The 20,346-nt window shown below is 40.1% G+C and overlaps 1 long non-coding RNA gene across 2 annotated transcripts; it reads right to left on the reverse strand.

Moving 5' to 3' along the window:
- Positions 1–2,405: 2,405 nt before the first annotated feature.
- On the reverse strand, positions 2,406–16,174 carry LOC110827616 (uncharacterized). 2 transcript variants are annotated; one of them, XR_015537104.1, is made up of 4 exons: positions 15,943–16,174; positions 15,807–15,855; positions 7,588–7,889; positions 2,406–2,568 (listed from the first exon to the last, which is right to left on the reverse strand). It is a non-coding gene; the product is annotated as an uncharacterized LOC110827616 (long non-coding RNA). The 2 variants fall into 2 exon arrangements; XR_015537105.1 differs by lacking the exon at positions 2,406–2,568 and adding an exon at positions 2,581–2,705.
- Between the last annotated feature and the right edge of the window lie 4,172 nt (positions 16,175–20,346).

Raw genomic sequence — 20,346 nt, forward strand, 5'->3', positions numbered from 1 at the left:
GTTCAATATCTGCAGTACGTTTGACGTATTTCGAAGGCAACGCCATGATCAAAGTCGCAACGTTAAGATAGGTTCGGTTAGGTTAGGTTAGGTTGGATTGGGTTGGATTGGGTTAGGTTAGGTTATTTTAAGTTAAGTTAGATTAAGTTAGGTAAGGTTAGACTGTGTATATTGAACGGTATCCACTTTCCGCCCAAGGCGCCACGACGTGTTTAGTCCCTCTGATCGGCGCCGACTATCTAGTATCGTGCCCACCGTAAAACAACGGGTTTGACGCCATTTTTGGCGTCACGACGCTCGACGTCGGTTTTCTAATTTAGTCCTCGCTGTCATCAGGTCACATTTGATGAACATTTGGCGTTATTTGAAGGCGTCGCGATGGTTGGCATCGCGACGACGGGCGTCGATTTCACAAATCCTGGAAAAGTCCTGGAAGGTTATTTGGATATCATTAAGCGGTGGTGGGTTTGATGATATGCGTGTCGGCTATTTTGAATTCATTTAAGTTTGTTTGGTATAAGTTAATTTGGATAGGTTGCGTTTTGTGTTAGGTTGGGTTCGGTTAGGTTAGGTTAAGTTATGTTAGGTTAGGTTAGGTTGTTATGTTAGGTTAGGTTAGGTTCAGTTAAGGGTATGTTATATAATATTGTTTTACAATGGGTTGTGTTTTCCTGGAGAACATGAATCGTGTTCATCGGGTGGTCGTGGGAATGTCCTGGAGAAGTGCTGGAGAGTGCTGGAGAATTCCAGGAAAATTTCTGGAGAAATCCTGGAAAAGTCCTAGAGTAGTGTTGTACAAGACGTAATTCGGATATTTTTTGTCATGGATTATTGCTGGAGAAATCCTGGAGAATTCCAGGAGAAATCCTGGAGAAGTCCTGGAAGGTTATTTGGATATCCTTAAGCGGTGGAGGGTTTGATGCTATGCGGGTCGGCTATTTTGAATTCATTTAAGTTTGTTTGGTATAAGTTAATTTGGATAGGTTGCGTTTTGTGTTAGGTTGGGTTAGTTTAGGTTAGGTTAGGTTATGTTGGTTTAGGTTAGGTTAAGTTAAGTTCGGTTCGGTTCGGTTTAGTTAAGGGTAGGTTATATAATGTTGTTTTACGATGGGTTGTGTTGTCCTGGAGAATTTGAATCGTGTTCATAGGGTGTACGTGAGAATGTCCTGGAGAAGTGCTGGAGAATGCTGGAGAATTCCAGGAAAATTTCTGGAGAAATCCTGGAAAAGTCCTAGAGTATGATAATTCATCATTCTAATGTCTATTCCTGGAAAACACATTTTACAACAGATCAAATAATTAATTAAGATTGATCCTCTTATGCAAAAACTCAGATTAACACCCTTCTTTTGCGGTCCATGGCTCTAATGCATCTGTTCTGTTAATGAAACAGAAGAAAGTGTTCACCAACCAACACAAATTTTATACAGTCGTCCATGAAGGGAGATCGAAAGTAGCGATGCGACATAATTCTTATAACAGCCTCTTACTGCCTGAATAACGTTTAATTCGCTTAAATTGGGGATCATGAAAACCGTTTTAATATCAAACTGTATATGTGCGTTCTTTCCAGAACAATGCAAGAGCGTGACAGGTTTTCGTTACACGCAGAATTGGTTGAAGGGAGAACGGTCCTTAAAAACACGTCTGTTGAAGCGATAACACAAGTCTAATTTCGTTGCACAGACAGGCCCTGGAGGAATGATTTCAGCTTTATCTTAAGATTTATCAAAAAAATTTTACAATAAATTATGCAGATCACTTACCTTATAATTACTTGTTAAAAACTTTCAGTAAAGAGCATCTAGATTTTACATAGAATACGTTAATACAGTAAAAGTAAAGTTTGTCCCACTTTACGTCATGTAGGCGTTTGGGGTGAGTGGAGGTATAGCTTCTCTTTTCCTTGACCTCGGCACTAGATGGAGGTGAGTCGTCAGCATCATGCCCCGGCCGGCTTTATCCCCGGGAAAGGACCCCGGTATCCATTGTAGAGGAGGCTGGGTGGGCCACAGAGCCGGTCTGGGCGCAGAGACTAGAGGAAAAATCCTCTGCCCCCGTCGGGGATCGAACCCCGGTCGTCCTACCCGTAGCTAGTCACTATACTGACTGAGTTATCCCGGCTCAACGTTAATACAGTATTGAGATAAAATATCTCAGAGTGGTGGATTAAGAAATTACAGACTTAACTATGCAAAACTGAGTTATAGAACTCCAGAGCATTCATTTCCTTGCAATGGAATTCTTGAAAGATTTTGATGTTAAATGGCATCTCAGTGGCACTTGGTAAAATTGAACCCTACTTCATTTTGGCAAAGAAATTATTTCGATTAAAAGCAACCATAAGAATATATAATAACCTATGAAGCATTATATATTGAAGCCATATATTTCTCAAAGCCCTTTCTCTTTGTTCTATTTTAGTTGCGTAAACAACGAGAAAATAATTATGCCAGTCAATTGCAGCTACCCTGCCTCTTCCATGTTCCTTGCCGGAGACTTATCATCGGTCGTAAATCCGAGCCACATCGCTCATCTGTGTGTCATGCCCACAATACTCATCATGCACTGCGAGAGACAAAGATCTTGAATAAAAATCAAATCCGAGTTTTTTATCTGCACCTACCCCGATCGGCGGTATCCAGAACTGTAAACTGTGGTACACTTGAGGCTGGAGGGTGGGTCCTGAAGTTTCTTTTTTTGGGCTGCCGCGAAAAAATGTACCAAAAACAAAGATGCTGAATTAATTTCCTCACAAATATACAATAAGACGAAGATGACTGTCTTCTGGGATATTGCACAGTGTAGTCTGGTAGAAATTAAGAGATTTTTCAAAGGTGCTTGCTGCCTCCATCATCAGGGCAATGACTCAACATCGCCCACATCCCAGAAGGCAGTCATCCTCATATTCGCCGTTGTGAGAATCTGACATCTCACCAAACAATATATATTTTATTTAGTGTTCTGTCTGACGACAGGTCCATATGAACAGGATCCTTCCATCCTTTTCTCGGACTGGGACCTGGCAGATGATCCAGAAGTGCTTTGGAATGGAGTAATTGTTGGGATGCCACGGAGAAACCGGGGAAGCTCCCGGAGGAAAACTCCGTGTTGCCTAGACCACGGCCTTGCCCAACATAAGTTATAAATTCGGGCACCGCCGGGAATCGAACCCGAGACCCCAGGATTACAAGGCCAGCGTTCTACTCCCTAGACCACCGTATAAAAAATTAAATTACGTTTAATTGCAAAGGCCCAGTTTGTTAGAATAATTAATGTCATCAAGGTTTATTGGTAAATATTTTTTAAACGTATAAATTGCATTTGTGCAGGTCGACTGGCCTTCAGACTCTTATTCATATCATGACTAAAGAGTTCGAGAACCAATGATGTACAGAATTCTCCATTAGCTCTAGAAACATAAGAATTACAGACCTCCACTCCCCCTTTACCCCCCACCAACACCCGGACCATCATCCAAACCATCTTTCGACTTGCACAGTGTTCTAAATTTTTAATACATGCAGCACTGTAAGTCGAGAACGGGGCAAAGGCAATTTTAAGGAAACGCTTAGAGAATTTGCAAGGGAAAAATTAGGCCTAGGGTCGGCTCAGATGGGTGGTTGTAGGGGGTGAAACTGGTATTGGGCATTTAGAAGGGGCCTGGGGAACATGATTAAACTCGAAAATGTACGAGAGTCTGCAACATGCCTGTCTTTGTATCGATCATCCACCAGAATTCGCAGGGTAGTTTACTGAACGACGTTCAATCAGAAGCCGGATTCGTCTATAGCAGTGGAATTAAACTGGTTCTCACATCCCTCCCCGTCTCGTCTCGACGCTGCATTTTTCAATCAACTTATCGAACAGAAAGATTCCGTACCTAACTTACAGAGAGCACAGCCTGTAGCCAACGAAGACTGTAAAATTCGTCTATAATTACGATATGAAAATCATTGCATTAAGCAACTACAGGACCAACGTCTGTTACCTGAGAACGAATAAACACAGACCACTTTTGGCTTAATATCCTTTCTTAAGAAGGGAAAATTGTCTGATGAGACCATCATGCTGTCTGTTTTTGTGTGTCCTCGCTTTCAAATCTGAAGCAGTTAAAATAGACTGGATTAATCTGGCTCAGTAACAGACCAATGAGCCTTCAGTTCATTAAAAGAGGCAAATTTCTTAACTATCTGAGTGAAGGACTCTGCTCCATGGAATTGTTTTCTGACAGCAATAAAAATCACTGCTACCAGCGGTCTAAAAATATCAAATTTGAAATTCTACAAATTGCAATTGACAATTTGAGTGCATATTTTTGACAATGAGAGTTTTGGCCTTTGGGGAGCATAGGGTAGAGAGTGGTTAGCACTCCTGTTTCGTATTTGGGGCGTCCAGGATTGAAATCTGAGTCCGGAAATCGTCTATCCTGACTGAGGACTTTCGTCACTTTCCTCAGTCCCTCCAGGCAAATTTTTGGCATAGTACCTCAAAGTAGGCCACGACCTATTCCTTGTACATCCTCTCATTCGACGATGTTTAAAGTGTCATTAAAGAAACTACATATAAAAACTACGGGATGAACCGATTTCTGTTTCTGAAGATTCGTAGCAATGCATCACGATTCTACGTATGAGACACGCGTGCAGAGCCTTGGAACTATCCCGCAATGTTTACAGCGACTCCCCGTTCCCAATCACAGCAGCGTCGTTTCAGCAAGTTAAGTCTCGTGGCAAAATTGTGCTACAAGAAACATAAAATAGAATTAAGCAATTAAGCGCGTCGTTAATTCAATACTGTTGCCCTTAATGTGCTGAGCGGTTTTAGTGCACATCCGCAGGCGAAAAGTGCTGTCAGCCCTAAAAGACGAAGCACGTTCTACTAAACAGACCGGGTCCATTCTATGCGCTATACTCCAGGGTTTTTACTTCCGATGTTACAATGTTGATATCCAGGTCGGGGATTTTCCAAATATATTTAGGCACTCAACGACCAAGTACGGTCGTAAGAAGGCGGTGTTACATCACTATTTGGAAGTAGTAATCCGTGTGAAACGGAGTCTTCAAAAGTGAAACATTCAAAATGAAAATTGAGAAATTTATAAACGAAGATTTGCAAACAGAATTAAAAATTGGCTCCTCTGGTATCGAAGCGAAAGGATGTGGTCAGATGAAAAGTACGCGGTTCGATGTATAACTTTAAAGATATTACATAGATAAAGCTTCTGTATTACGGCCAGGCCTATAAGGTTTTGGAAATTCAAGTGGCAAATCAAAACTGAATCGTTTTTCTCTGGGGCACTACTGTTTATATATTAATTATTCTACAGTTCCTTTAAGAATCTGTTCGTTATCCGGATGCTGAATTACCTCAGGAATTCGGACAGAGTAATTTCAGAAATCGTCAGAACAGAATCTGAAGCATGAAACGATAACTGGAGTTAAGGGCTTTTGGTAAATTACGCGTGGCTGTGGAATACATTTTTAAATCACCCGGTAGTACCTGAACTTGGTAGCCGGGGCTTACTGTCTGCTGGAATAGCATTCTTAACGTTCAAAAGTTTCTGAATACGGCTGCTCATCTGCCAGGGGAAATTAAGCAGAGCTGAAAATCTGCCTTTACCACTTCATGTTCGCCGACTCGTTCCAATGGAATTTCTAGTTTCTTTATCTTGTTCAGAATTAAGAAAGTGAAACGACGTTGCTAGGGAGCGACACCTATCCAACTTTTGCCCGAGTTCTGATGTTCGTCAAATTATCAACGGTACGTACCAACGTCTTTCACCTCTCCCATCGTCAAATATATAATAAGAGGGACAGGATACGAAACACGCTTATCCGTGACCAGCATAAACGTATGAGTGCCTGCATAAATGTTATTAAAAAAAAAAAATTCGTTCCCTTCCATGTACGTGTGTGTATGCGCGCGCGTCATACATCACCGTCCTTCCTTAGTGTTGTATACTTAGCCCATCAAAGATTTTCTAATCGTCAACTCTTACGGACCAGTCCTTGTGGCCTGTTTCAATTTAGAATTAGGCTTAGCTGTAAAATTATTATTCAGTTCTGACACATGGTAGAATTCCGTCGCGAGATCTTTACCTTCACGAGGAAAAGATCCAAGACTTGAGTGGGATTCAAACCAGGGAGCTCTTATCTAAACGGACATAACTATGTCCTATAGAGCGCGGCCATAGAGATGAGAAGAAAATAGCAAAAAAAATCTAAAAATCAACTACTTATCTAAAGATTTGTGACGTGATATTCACAACATCCCAACCGTCGTCACTAATCACACAATCTGCCAGTACAGTAAAAAAGTCATTTTAGGACCGGAGTGAATCCGAAGGCAAAACTGCCTGTAAGTACACTTCAAACAATGACCTGTGTTCCACGTAAAACCTGTATAACTAAAAATCGGTTTAGTGTCGTTTTTCTATTCAAAATTAAACAATCTGGTAAGGGTGGGGGTTCTCACTGCGGTTAAGATGTTACTATTATTCTTCTGGGTTCTAACGTCATGTGGACGTTTGAAGGAACATACCACCTCCATCTTCAAGGATCAAGTGAGCCAGATAATTGAAGCAGGAGACACGGAACTCGAAATAACAATGTGTGTCTTCAGTGCCTTTCTATCTTCTTCCCGAAAACTGATCACTCCCGAAGGACTATTTATGTATATTGTCTATCGCCACTTGATTGAGGCAGTGGAGTTGAGGCTCCACGCGTCCTTAGCCTCAGTACTGAGTTTAGGTGCCTAATCAGCTTAACGAGTCGACCGATTTTTCCCAGAGAAAGAAACCCAAACACTCATTACAGACCCCACAGCAGAACTTGGCGATGGATAAATACGCCAACTGTGGGGAATCATACAAATGAGAGTGATTAAATACATGAAGTTCGATGACCATTCAAAGTTTACTCTTGGAATTTTCTTTGTGAAAGGAAACACAAAACTTGAAAATTAAAGTATACAAAACAATAATTTTGCCTGTTGTTTTGTATGGGTGCAAAACATGGTCTATCACTCAGAGGGAGGAACACAGATTGCAGGTGTTTGAGAACAGGGTGTTGAGGAGGATATTTGGGCCTAGGAGAGAACACGATGGGGCGTGGAGAAAACTGCATAATGATGAGCTTAAAAGTCTGTACTCCTCCCCCAATATTGTCAGGGTGATTAAGTCGAGAAGAATGAGATGGGCTGGGCATGTAGCGCGCATGGATGGGACAAGAGGTGTGCACCGGATATTGGTTGGGAAGCCTGAGGGGAAGAGACCGCTGAGGAGACCTAGACGTAGATGGAAGGATAATCTCAGGCGAGATCTATGGGAGATAGGCGTTGAAGGAGAATGGATTTTGGTGGCCCAGGACAGGGTCCGGTGGAGGGCTTTGGTTAATTCGGTGATGAATCTTCGGGTTCGGTAAGCCATTTAGTTAGTTAGAAAGGAAACACAAATATTACATAAAGACAATTGCAGTACTGTGGTAAAGAAAAGCACAAAAGCTTTTCTAATTTCCACGATAATTATTCATAAATTCTAACTCTTAAATACTCATATTTATGTTCTGTCATGACTCACGTTCATACCTCATTTGACTGCGCTCCCATTTTGAATTGTGTGCCGTCGCCGTGAGCACATTAAGTATCACAATGACACTTCATTCATGGCTGCCGCAATCAAGCGGCGGGACAGTAACGCAGAAGCCTGCGAATTACATCAAGCTGTCATTGCTCGCTACCGACGGAGAGCGTCGCGCCTTGTTCTCCCCTCCTCGCGTTTCCCTGCTCCGCTCTCTGGTCGTCCGTCCGTCTGTCCGGGGCTCGGAGTCTCGAAGAAACCGCTTTCGGCTTAAGTTGTCAGTGGCGTGTCTCGAAAATCTCACGTGAGGCTTCAACAAGTAATTTCCACGCAGGAAACTTTAAAAATAAATACCAAGAGGGCAGCAGTAGCTGTATCAACTGCCGAAGTCAGAAGTATTGATACCAAACACTGCTTCTTTTAAGAATGTTCTGGATTCAGTGTCTTTTGGTGTTCTTCACGCTCTAGCGAATACAACTTTTGTCCCCGCCCATCAACAATGACACTTGAGGAATTCCCGAATAAGAAGCAGGAGTGTGAACCACTCGGCTGCTACGTCTGGTTGCGAACTGTCGTTAAATTTTCATTACCTGCTTGTGTTCGTATCGAATATCTCGTCTGTCTGATACTCCTTCAGTTGTAAAATATAAGCCCCAAATCAAAAACCAATTTCTACATTCTGAAAGCTATTTATTTTTTTAGTAGGCTTGTGACATTACATGGAACTCCCAATATATGTATTTTTTTTTAAAGATGGAAGTTGCCGCATTGCAGCACGCAGCAAACTGCGTTATCGGCTTCGTTATTATTGCCTTCAAGGGATGGGCAGAATAGCCGCGGGATGTGAAACCTAACTTCGACCGACAACATTGATGACGAATTATTTAGAAGCGACTCAACCCCCTTTCCCGTCCCGAAACCATCAAGTGTAGTTACCATCAGTAAGAAGTGCGGTCCCATGATACTTGTGATATAGTTCCGGGTGTGCGCCTACTTTACAAGCCCTGGATCGTGCCAAATTGTTTAACATACGACGGATAAAGTCTAAAGAAAAAGGTATCAGAACACACCCGTTGGCTTCTTTCTGTCCACTGGTACAAAAATGTATTAAATACTAGTTTTGTTACTTCTTGCAGTTCAGTTTCAAAGAAATTTGTCAGATACCAGGGCAGTATATCGTTGACGAAAGTGTGGATTCTCGTAAAAAAACATTCTAGAATTAAAAATATGGCACATGAATTTCTTCCCCATCTGAGCTACCATTAGCTTTACAAGGAGGATTCCATCCGTGCAGATAGTTCCGTAGTTTAGTCGCGGTGAGCAACGCAGGCCCCCGGACGACACCGCCACCCGCACAGCCGTCTCGCCATCTTGCCTGCTTTTGTTCAGTAACAAATAGGCACACGGAAAGGCGCCATGAGGGATCATTAATTAGTTTCTGCGCAGCTCGCTACCTTTGTCCCGAGCAAAGGAGCACATTAAGCACTTCAAACAAATTCAATGGCAACACTCTTTCACTAAATAGATGGAAAGCACTCGACTATATTAGATTCCACATCGAATGAAGGCTAAAATTCATATCAATTAAACTGCATTAAAACGCGTGTTCAGGGAGACTGGGACGCCACGCCAAACAGGAACTGCGTAGTGCGTCGATGAAAGGAGAGGCCATTTCTGATAGAAACGCTCGAAAGTAACGTTCCAATTGCATCTCAGTAAAACGCGTACCGGATGTCTGGCGCCTCGGAGTCTGTTTAATGTTGGGGGGTTGTTCGAAACAAAGGGGGTGCAATGCCTGAAGCTATCAAAGATGAGAACAATGGTGTAAACACATAACTCACGTGTGTCCTAGGCACAGAAGTGTACACGCAGTCCAACGAAACATCATGAAATTAACCCGACGATAACTGCACACACCTCACCACTAAATGATTCACGTCCCTTTACAGCATTTATCATCCTAGCAGGTTCACTGTTCTTACTGAAGATTTAATGACTATTGTTCAACCCTGACCGTTCTAATTATTAAGTAGGCTTTTATTTACATACATACATTAATGATTATAAATATATTCAAAAGCATGCACATAATTAATTAATTAATTTTAGAAAATAAATAAACATGTTGGTACACCAACTATACGCTGTTCCCGTGTGCTCACAAGTGTCAAATTTAATCCAAATTTAAAACTGAACGCAGCAAAGTTCTTTCAGGTCTTAGGAAATGCGGTTAATATCTTCACCGGCTGGGTGACCCTCAGCTTCTCACGAAGGATTCCGCTCCATGGTGTCAGTTTCGAAACGAATGACAAACTTGGCCAATAAATGACTGATTTCAAACTCTATAGCATCATTCTATAGCTGACAAAATAGTTAATCACTCACAATTTATAATCTGTTTGAAGATAATCTCATAAAATTTTAAAAAAAGGGCGTAAATTAAAACAGAACAATCGATCTTAGAGCGCCATCATGTAAGCAATGCAGTAACGAAAAACGAAATCGTGACTCACGGGTGAAAAAATGTTCCTTTTAAGTCTCAAACGAACTGTTCCAGTAATTAATCCCGTCACTGGTATAAAATGGTAAGATTTCAGGTTCCCACGTCGGCGAGTATGAAGATGGTTGTAGGATTTGAGGTTTTCACGGCGGTGAGTTTGAAGATGCACGTCTTCTAAGTTATTGCGCCGAGTAGCCTGATAGAAGTTTACCGACGTTTCAGAGGTCCTTGCTGCCTCTATCATAAGGGCGATGACTACTACATATACACAAATAAAGGTAAATACTTACTACGAATAAACTCTAGAGCAAGTCTGGACATTGTAGCAAAGAGAAAGACTCCTCTAAAAAATGGAATCTCGGTCAAAGTCGTGGGACGCATGCACAAGCACACACAAATGAAGATTTAAATCTTTAAGGCATGTAAACAAAAACAATTTTGACGAAAACCTATAAAACTGATAGACTGAATTTTTATTTATATTAACAGAAGTCTTGTAGCGAAGTCTGCTTTACCATTCACAGATTTCTCCACCGCCTCTGCTACAGTAAAAGACTACATAAACAGCCTTCTTGTAAGTCTATCCAACTGGCATTCCTTTATGTTTTTAGAACAGTTCATCCAGACTGGATCAATATTGCCACCGGGACCAGATGTCCTCCACAAATACCTATCGCCCTCACCCAAGAGGGGTGGAAGAAACAGATCTTTCCCCACAAGAATACGCTGAATTTGTACCTAAGTTACATGCAATAACGATTCCACATAACATATTCTGACAGTAGCTGCAAACGTCTGCTGATTCAATGGAAATATCAGCTACCAGATCAATCAATCTTTTCGTTTAATACACAGGACCTAAAGACACAGCACTTTTACTACTACAGGTGCTAACTTTAAAATTTCTCGGTGTTTCGGACTCGCATAAATTCCTTGAAGCAGAAATTCGTCTAAATAACATTTAAGAATTCACTTCATACTGTAAAGAAAACACAACTAATAGCCATTACAAAGATCAACTGGTTAATGCTGTTTAGGGAAATAATCGCTATTCACAGTGAGAATCACACAAAAACCATAAATACAAACTGAATAGTTGCTGACTGCTGAAGCAGGTAAGACATATAACTATAAGGGGTAATGTACGTGTGTACAGCGTTGTCTAAATAATTCGTTTAGTAAAAAATTGCAGACATATTTTTGGATAAGCTTGTACTTCCTGCCCCAGTACGTTCGTGAATTAGTCAGACAGCCGCTACTCACAAGGGATACAGGGCAATATAATTAGTAATACATCAGCTTCCTTTGTTAATGTATTGTAGTGCAGAGGCTATACTTAAGAGAAGAAACCCGTTTACATTGTTCACCTCTACATAACCTGCCACGCATTCTGATCTGTTGCATTATTTACACAGATTCTGCTGTGTTCAAACAACCCCTACTTCCATACTGGTTTAAAAGATCTCTCAAAATCCCCATTATATGTACACAGTAGCTAAATTCAGAACTTATTTCTTTACACTCTACCAATTAAATCCTTCCTCAGAGCATACAAAATAACCAAATACCTCTGTCCATAACCACAGCAAAACATTCAAGGGAAAAGAATGATTATAAAAAAACACAAAAAATCATTTCGAAATGTAATTATCTTCACGTGAAAAAGAGCGGTGAAGTATACTTTTTCTGATCTCATCAATGGTTTCACAGTCGAAACGTAACGAATAAAAATTTTACGCCATACTAAAAAAAATAAATTGTTTAACGTAAACTCTTAAATATGACCCATTAACAAACTGTATGACAAATCAGTATAACATGCATATTAAATTTTCTAAGCTATGTACAATATACATGGCTTAGAAATAATGTCATTCATAATCTACTTTCTTTGTCTGAGATAATTAAAATACATTATTGCATACCCTGTCACAGAAACGTATAATCAAAAGAAGTTCCTTAAATAAAATTCAACCTAAGATTACAACATATTGGAAACTGATATAATGTTTTCTCCGTGACAGGAAACTTTTGATTATAGGTCTACTTAAGTATCTGAAACTAAATATTAACTTAGAATACATTTATCTGATTTAGGTTTACTGATCACCAAATTAAACACTAAATCAATCAATATTGTGTTCCATGCTCTCTTTCTCCTTTTATCAACGCATTAATCTGTTTATTTACACAAATCTCCCATTCCTTTTCTTCCGTGTTTTCTCGATTACTAAAACGAGTTTGATATTACCCACCACCAAACTTCACAGCGACTACCACAGCACTGCCATCTTCAACTCGTTACAAGAATGAAAGTGTCTCAGATGTTGCTTGCGCATATCAGCTAATGCATGCAAATTTTCTTATTACAAAGAACAAGTCCTGCTTTGTACACGTGAGCCATCTTCACAGCAAAGCTGTACAGCTCTCAGCAAGTTAAAGTTCGTTCTGGTACTTTAATAACATTCGGCTTTGCCGACATTATGTGACAACATGACTGCAAATGCAGGAATACAATTTCCAAATTTTAGATTCTAAATACGTACGTAGCCTAACCAGTCTCAAGCCTTGTCCAATTTCGTCCTACCAAATACTTCCTAGTCTTATCTACCCTACCCTTCATGATGAAAATTAGCAAATGGCAAGAGTGCGAATTTTGACGTCAAATAACTTTCGCTACGCCATGTCTAGCTAAACATATTTAAATTCTATTTATTCTTTGTAACTTCCGGAATAAAGTCTGCTCGTAAGCACGGCAAGAAACCAATATAAAGAAAGGACAAATTAACTGATGAACTATTGCCGCAAGTCCCTCAATCAATATCAAGAATCGAAAAAAGAGTTTTCTCATCGGATGCCACTCAGCGGATAGGATAGTTTCCGAGTGACGCCCGTCGACCGACGTCTGGTCGTCAGAATTCCCGCTCTGTTCGACAAATGCTCCATTCGCTTCCACCTACACCCAGGTAAACTCTGACACACTGACATTGTACCTCTGAAGCCGAAGCTCATCTAAATAATATTAAAAATTTCAGTTCGTACCTCGGAGAAAACAACACTTCACCATTACAAAGATCAACTGGATAGTGACATTCAGGGAAATAATCCTTGTCCACAAAGAGAATCATACGAAACCCATGAATACAAAATAAAGAGTTACTAATTACTGAAGTAGTTGGTGCATTGGGTTTTAAAGGGTCAATGTGTCAAAGCAGCTCACCTATGTTCTACATCCAACTGAGATTTCTATATAATCTCCCGACTAAAATTTTCATTCAAAATCTGATACCAGTTGAGTCAGCACAGAGCCAAATTTGTCTGACTCATCAGTATGATAAAATGTTTAAAATCTGACGTCGGATAACATGACAGATTTTACTTAATTTATATTACACAGTCTGTTAATGTTGAGATACCAACGCGTCAGGTTCCCTAAGCGATTTCACCACAAACACAGGACTCAAGTACGGAATTCCGATTTCCATATGTGATTTATTGATGAAATAGATTCGTTGGGTAATAACTCCAGCCCACAAATTTCATCACATGTAACTTATCAGACGGAAGTATCGACTATAATCTATAATCTAGGCCGGGGTTAGACTACAACAACGTAGTCGTATACCCTACAAATATATGAGATTTGAGGCTTTCACGGCGGTGAGGATAATGATGATGTTCTGGGTTATGACGCCGTGTAGACTGCTAGGTAGATACCAACGTTTCGGAGAAACATATTTTATCCATCCTTGTGTCTGACAGTATTTTCTTTTTCAAAACATTGATATCTACCCACAAGGCTTTCCGGCGTCACAACTCAAAATAACATCACAGTCATCCAATCAATAATCCAATATACAGGTCTAACACACAAACAAAGGTAAAACATGTTACGCTGAAAATAATATATTCTTTTTACTTTCGATTTTTTTTTGTGTGACCAGAATCCAAAGAAAGGCTTAAATCTGCTTGGCTAACCTCAGTTTGGAAAGAGGATTTTCAGCTCAATTTTCGTGTTTCATTGAATTGGGCAAGGATTAAAATGTTTGGGTTGGGCGCAAAACAATGGTCTCGCAGGGTTGCGCTTATCATTGTGTGCTAACACAATACAAAATGTTATCACTACCTCAGGGGTGTCGAATCCTTCCAGAATGAAAACTCTCTCATCAAGTGAGCACTCTGAAAAAACGTAATCTGTCCACTTCCGTAAGTGTAGAGATAAAGCGGCCTAAAGGAAGTGATGCAAAACGATTTCAACAACCTTTAGGTAATATATTTCAGCATTAACATCGAAGACAGAAATGTTAAAGTATCTTAGATTTTCAACATCAACACATTAAAGTGAGTGTGTTATTCTGAACATTTTGTCGAAGTGACTACATTCAAACGCTGCCATCAATCTTATTACATATAGGGATTACTGAGGGACTAATACTAACAAACTGACAGACCCTCTGGCAAGAGAATCTGAACGTTCAAAGCCACCACCGAACGTAAACCTAAACCAGTTTACGCATCCTTCCACCCACAATTTATCTTAATTTTATCATCACATCTCTTTTACGGTCTCCCGAGATGTCGCTTTCCAAAAGGCTTCCTCTTAAATATTAATACATCAACTCTGAAAACGAACGCAGTGTGTCCTCCGAATAGCTAAAATGTGTCTACAAGTCCACATGGCGTTACAACCCGATTTTCCTTCTGACGAATGGGAAAGTTGAAGATTTTGTAATAAAGTAGGTTATTAACTTGGCTGCACAGGTGAAAAGTGAATTTAGGATCACACTAAAATGGTGTTGTATGGTCAGTGGTTAAGGTACTCAAGCATGGGCCATGCGCCATTAAGTCTGCGAGCGAAATCAACTAAATCTAAGTAATTGTTAGGTTGGTATACTGTATAAACAAGCAGTTGCATGTTATTTTATAGAGCAGCGAGAGTAACTATGGCTCTGAAAGGAAGCGTTAGAAACAGGGAAGGAGAATGATGACAAACTCCCAGCTTATGACAATTAATGTTCTTAACGCTCCGAATGCAAGCAAACATATGCAAATGCAAAGTGCTCTGTTTTAATTTACGTTAAGTGGGCACACTGTCGTCGCCAGAACCTTGAAAGCCTGTTTCTTTCGTCACGCGCCGTACTTTAATTTTGACACCACTAACAATACATACAATGACTGTTCTTTCTCTATTTATTCCGTGTGTAAAGAGCGTCTTGTGGCACATTATTCTGATGGAAGGACATAAACTACAAGCGTCTGAAAATAATGTGTTCAGAACCTCAGAAAATGCCGTTAGCGACGTAACGAGGAAGTGGTATCATTATGACAATCGGTTGAGCACGACGGAGACAAAGAATGAATAGAGAATTTTGTTGGGAGAACTTCTTGAAAAACGGTCATTTGTACGACCGAGAACTAGAGTGGTGCATGAGACTGAAATAATTCATACGGAGATGGGTAGCATTCGAGGATGGCAGCAGGACAGAAGTACATCAGACTGTGTACAAAGTCCATAAATCTAGCAAATCCCGATTAGACCAGTGTCTTGAATTACACAAACTCATTTCAACGTCAGTATTTTCGCTGTCTTCGATTAATGTTTGAAGACAGAATTAGTTTCCAATGATAATAACGCAGTGATTACTTTTAATTTTAATTCAGCTTAAAATTAAATTGGTATTCCAGGAAGACTGCAGACGATACAAAGCAAGTACTGAAGCAGCTTACCTCTTCCGCAACTGAGGCCGGTTTGTTGTTGCTGCAAGGCCGCCACTCCCTGAGGAAGAATCCAAAAGAAAAAATCATATACAGCGAACAACCTGCAAGGCTAACCCTAAACAGACTTAACATTCTAATAACGTACCCAATTAAGCACACAGGAAGAAAAGTAAGCAAGGAACAAAGAAATAAAGCCAGACTGAAAGGGAAAGTAAGAAGTTGTCAGTGGAACCAAGGTTCCGGAGAATTAGACGTAAATACGTCTATGCGGAAAGGAAGTTTATATATTGGCTTTATTCTAATTATTTCCTTTATACATGCTTTACAATTGAGATAAGTTTGATTAAGACATTGCTTATTTAACTTGAATTAGTTACCCTTAAGATGGGTCTGTGGTAGCTGAATGTAAAGTAATGTAATTTAATTTAATTTAATTTAATGTAATGTAATGTAATGTAATGTAATGTAAGGTAATGTAATGTAAGGTAGTGTAATGTAATGTAAGGTAATGTAATGAAATGTTTCCTAGGTAACAATAATGCCGAGTAAACAGACGACGTTTCGTAGGTAACAATAATGCCGTGTAAACAGGTGACGTTTCGTAGGTAACAATAATGCCGAGTAAATAATTGACGTTCCCTAGGTAACAATAACAATTGAAGTTTCCTAGGTAACATAACAATGCAGTTACACTTTTTCGTTCCACTTTTTCGATCCACTTTTTGCCGAATGACACTGACCCTAAAATATACACGTATTTACGTCAAAACGTGTTTTGTGTATGATGGTCGTACCATAATGCGTAGCAATTTGAAGAGTTTAAATATATCGAAAAGAATGTAGCCCAATTCGAGTTGAAGGAACATATATTGGGATAATATTACAAATACTGAAAAATAACGTGTGGTTATGTGCAATCGATTTCTGTGTCTCAGAACAGAGTCTAATGGCTTGTGACGACGGTAATGAATATCAATCTTACACCACCACCTCTTAATAATATACGTATTTATCTATCACAATGCTGCACATGATACAGAAAGCGTCTATATTACTTATTTTGTAGCCCAGCAACTACGCCCAGGTTTGTAACTCAGAAATATACAAATATATTTCTCTGTTTAATCGCTCTCTGTGTGCAATTGTTACGTTGTCTGCCTAGTACACTATATACGGTCCAAGATCCCAGAACACGCCCAGCTTCATACTCGACACCATGAGACCCTAAACTTTCAATGTAATTGTGTTCGTACATTATTCACAAAATGCTAAAGAAATTAAAGCATGCTTACCAACTTGCAGACTTTTATAAGAAATTATACTCCAACGTCATAGTTAGGAAAGGGGCAGAAAGTACATTATCTTTCGTAATTAGAATTCGTAACACACACGCAGTTTTATCATTGATAATTTTTGTTTCAATATGTCTGCATTCTGACAGCTTAAGTATTTGTATGCAGACACACATTTATGGCCAAAATTTTCGCACCCCCTTTTCGAATGGCGAAATTCTGAGGATTGCCGTCATGTATCTTTGACAGACTAAGGTATGCCGAGGATGAAGGAAGTTTTCGGAACACTGGCCCCATAGAGCAGGATGTCTTTTTGTTGAATAATACAAGGGCAGATACGTCTACTTGTTCTTATGGATCACCATGGTTACCTAACCAGCTCCAAGTCTTGAGGCAGAATAAGGGTAAGGTTCAGACGGGAAAGCTGCTAAGGGTCGGGAGGAAGTGAAACAGCTACTGGATCATGTAGCTGTTGTTTGCTCAGGATTGGCATGCAAAGTAAAATTGAATCCAAACAGAACATGGCTGCACTGAGACATGTAGCTGCTACCCTCGTCTAGCAGCCTGAATGGTTAGTGAGGAAGGCTTCAGGTGTGGTCGATATCTGGAAGGTTTAAACACATTCGGGCGTCCTAAAACCTTCCGAAAATCAACACAAACACAAATCAATAACGAAAGAATGGGGTAGACAGAACTGAGTGTCTATACAAGTTCTCCGTCCATCGATATCCATGGTTATTATGGTGTATGGACCCTGTCGTTCAGACTAAACAAAATGTATGTTGTACAGTGTACAGTACTGTGCATCAAAATAACCTTTGAAAAACGTAAAATGAAAAGAAAGACAGGAAATATGTTGGCTTAGTAACAGAAGATGCGAAAAGGAAAATAATATTAAAATGTTGGCAATAAGCTTGTAAGAGAAATATGAGAGAAGTTGAGAAAATTAAATGAAGACAGAGAGTAAGGTGAACGGAGAGTTGTACGTAAGAAGGTAGAAGGAGCTATGATATAACGACTAAACACTTCTCCATGACAACTACATAGTATAGGAAACCAGCCAACTCGGCATTTGCAGTCAGGCAACCAACCAAAATCCCTCATCTGCACACATTTCCCGGTACACCTCTCGAAACGAAAAGATGTCCCACTCAGATAGCAGATATTCGGAACGGCAACCAAGGCGTTAAGCCCTCGGTAGAGGCGTGTATACACAACAGCGGAATCTGAGTGGTTCCTTGGTGCTCGGCTGCCTTAACCACTTGAAATCGAGAAAAGCGGTTGGATCAAAGGAAATCGAATGAAAGTCAAGATGTACGAAGCTGAGTAGACTTCAAACAGTAAAACGAGGGGGTGCTGGTAGCGACGAGAAAGAGATCGGCTGGGCATAAGGCGAGGTAGACAGAAAAGATACGTCGAAAAGCCCAAAGCATTGTGATGAGAACAGCCTCAATACAAAAGGAGTGCGAGCTTCTTTCTGGAAAGTTCAGCATAAAAGGAATTCTAATATTCGACTCATTTTTTAACGTTGGAAGAGTCACCTATTAATGTCCATAGCTCATCATCTTTCGGATTTATATTCCTAATGTATTATTAGGATAAGGAGAACTGCCGACATTGCTTCACTTTCGAACGAATTTATTTCATATGCTCTTATTTGTGTGTTTACCACGGAGTTTAAAAATGAAATAAATTTCTGACATTGTCAGTGAAATTGAAAACTATCAGGTTTTGAAATTGGCGTTTGTGTACGTGAACAGTATTTTCGATACGTTTATGTTTCTTAAAGGACCTACGAAAAATATCTGAGGCGTGAATGATACAAAGTGATGGGAACGTATCCTGTCTAAAGAATCCTAATAAACGTCTAATGAGGATGTGTGTCTTCTGAGTTGTAGCGTCGTGTAGTTTGGTAGAAGTATGCCAACGTTTCAGAGGTCCTTGCTATGATCCATCCCCCTGATGATAGGGGCAACAATCCAGAAGATAGCCCAGACTCACCGCCGTGAAAACCTCAAATCCTACTAAACGTCTTGAATTTATTGTTCCAGATTAATTCTAAATTAGAATACTGAGGTGGATTAATCATTTATGCCTGAATAAGATGATCGATCTTGAGATAACACTGAAAGTATATAATTTCAAAGTTTGTGATCTAAAAATTCTCTTCCTATTCTTAAAGCAATTTTAATATGGTCTTTAGACTGTGAAGTATAAACGAACACGAAAAGCAATTCTTGTGGACAAGGCACCTTAAAAAAATACGACGTACAAGACAAAGGTAGCGTTGGGAAAATAACATCAAAACATCTCGTATAAAATTTGGAAATGTGGAGTTGACTGGTTGTGCGAAAACTGGGTCAAAACGAGATATTTAGATAGTTTAGAATTAAATGTTCTAACAGAAGGGTGTTAGTTACTTTGGGAATGTTGGAAACATGATACCCGACTTTTTCTTCAGTTTCACAGTGTTTACATAAACTTAGGGGGGTACTGCCCGATGAAACCGCCTGTAATAATGTTTTGATAGCACGCTTTACGGCACAGCCAAAGACACTGCCCCCGGCTTCAGACCTTTTAAAGTTCGCCCAACCCTCAGGATGGGTGTCCAAAAATCAACAGAACAGCTAAAACCAAAGGTGGATCTTAATGGACAAACTCTTAGCACGTGTGTTTGAGAGCAGACGTGTTGTTGGGGCGTATGGCGATAAAAGCTTAAATTGTATTCTGAAACACGAGTCACTACACACACACACAGTAACTGCAAATGAAACCGTGAAGTATGCGGGAATTATTGGATAAATAGCCTTTGGTCTTTGACATCGCACCGTGCAGGTGTAAGGGAGGGGGGGGGGGTTGGAAGTGAAGCTCCACGGACTTTTAGCCTAGACATTAGGCGGAACAGAGTGATCGACTTCCCCTTCCGCTCGATTTATCTAGCGTCGAGGTAAAGAATGCATGAATCTTAACCTCTACTGCACTATACCTTCTCTCGGAGTGATGATCGGAGCTGGAGCACGTTTATCTCACCACGCTGTGTTAGGTGGCCTTATCTGAACAATCATTTCTGCATCCTTAATGTGTGAGCCCCTTAAACCAATTAAATACAAGATACGGTCTCTTCTTGGTACACCAACGGAACAGCACAGCTCGGAAGTCAAGGCGAACGCAGTAACGAACAGTCGTCTATTCCATAGCGATCAAGTTTCCAGATTAACATCGATCAAGTTTTCGACTTGGCGGTAATTGGTTATTAT

The sequence above is a fragment of the Zootermopsis nevadensis genome, unplaced genomic scaffold, assembly GCF_977971745.1.
Source record: "Zootermopsis nevadensis isolate Lab colony 2312 unplaced genomic scaffold, Znev_1.0 Znev_ptg000025l, whole genome shotgun sequence".
Taxonomy (NCBI): domain Eukaryota; kingdom Metazoa; phylum Arthropoda; class Insecta; order Blattodea; family Termopsidae; genus Zootermopsis; species Zootermopsis nevadensis.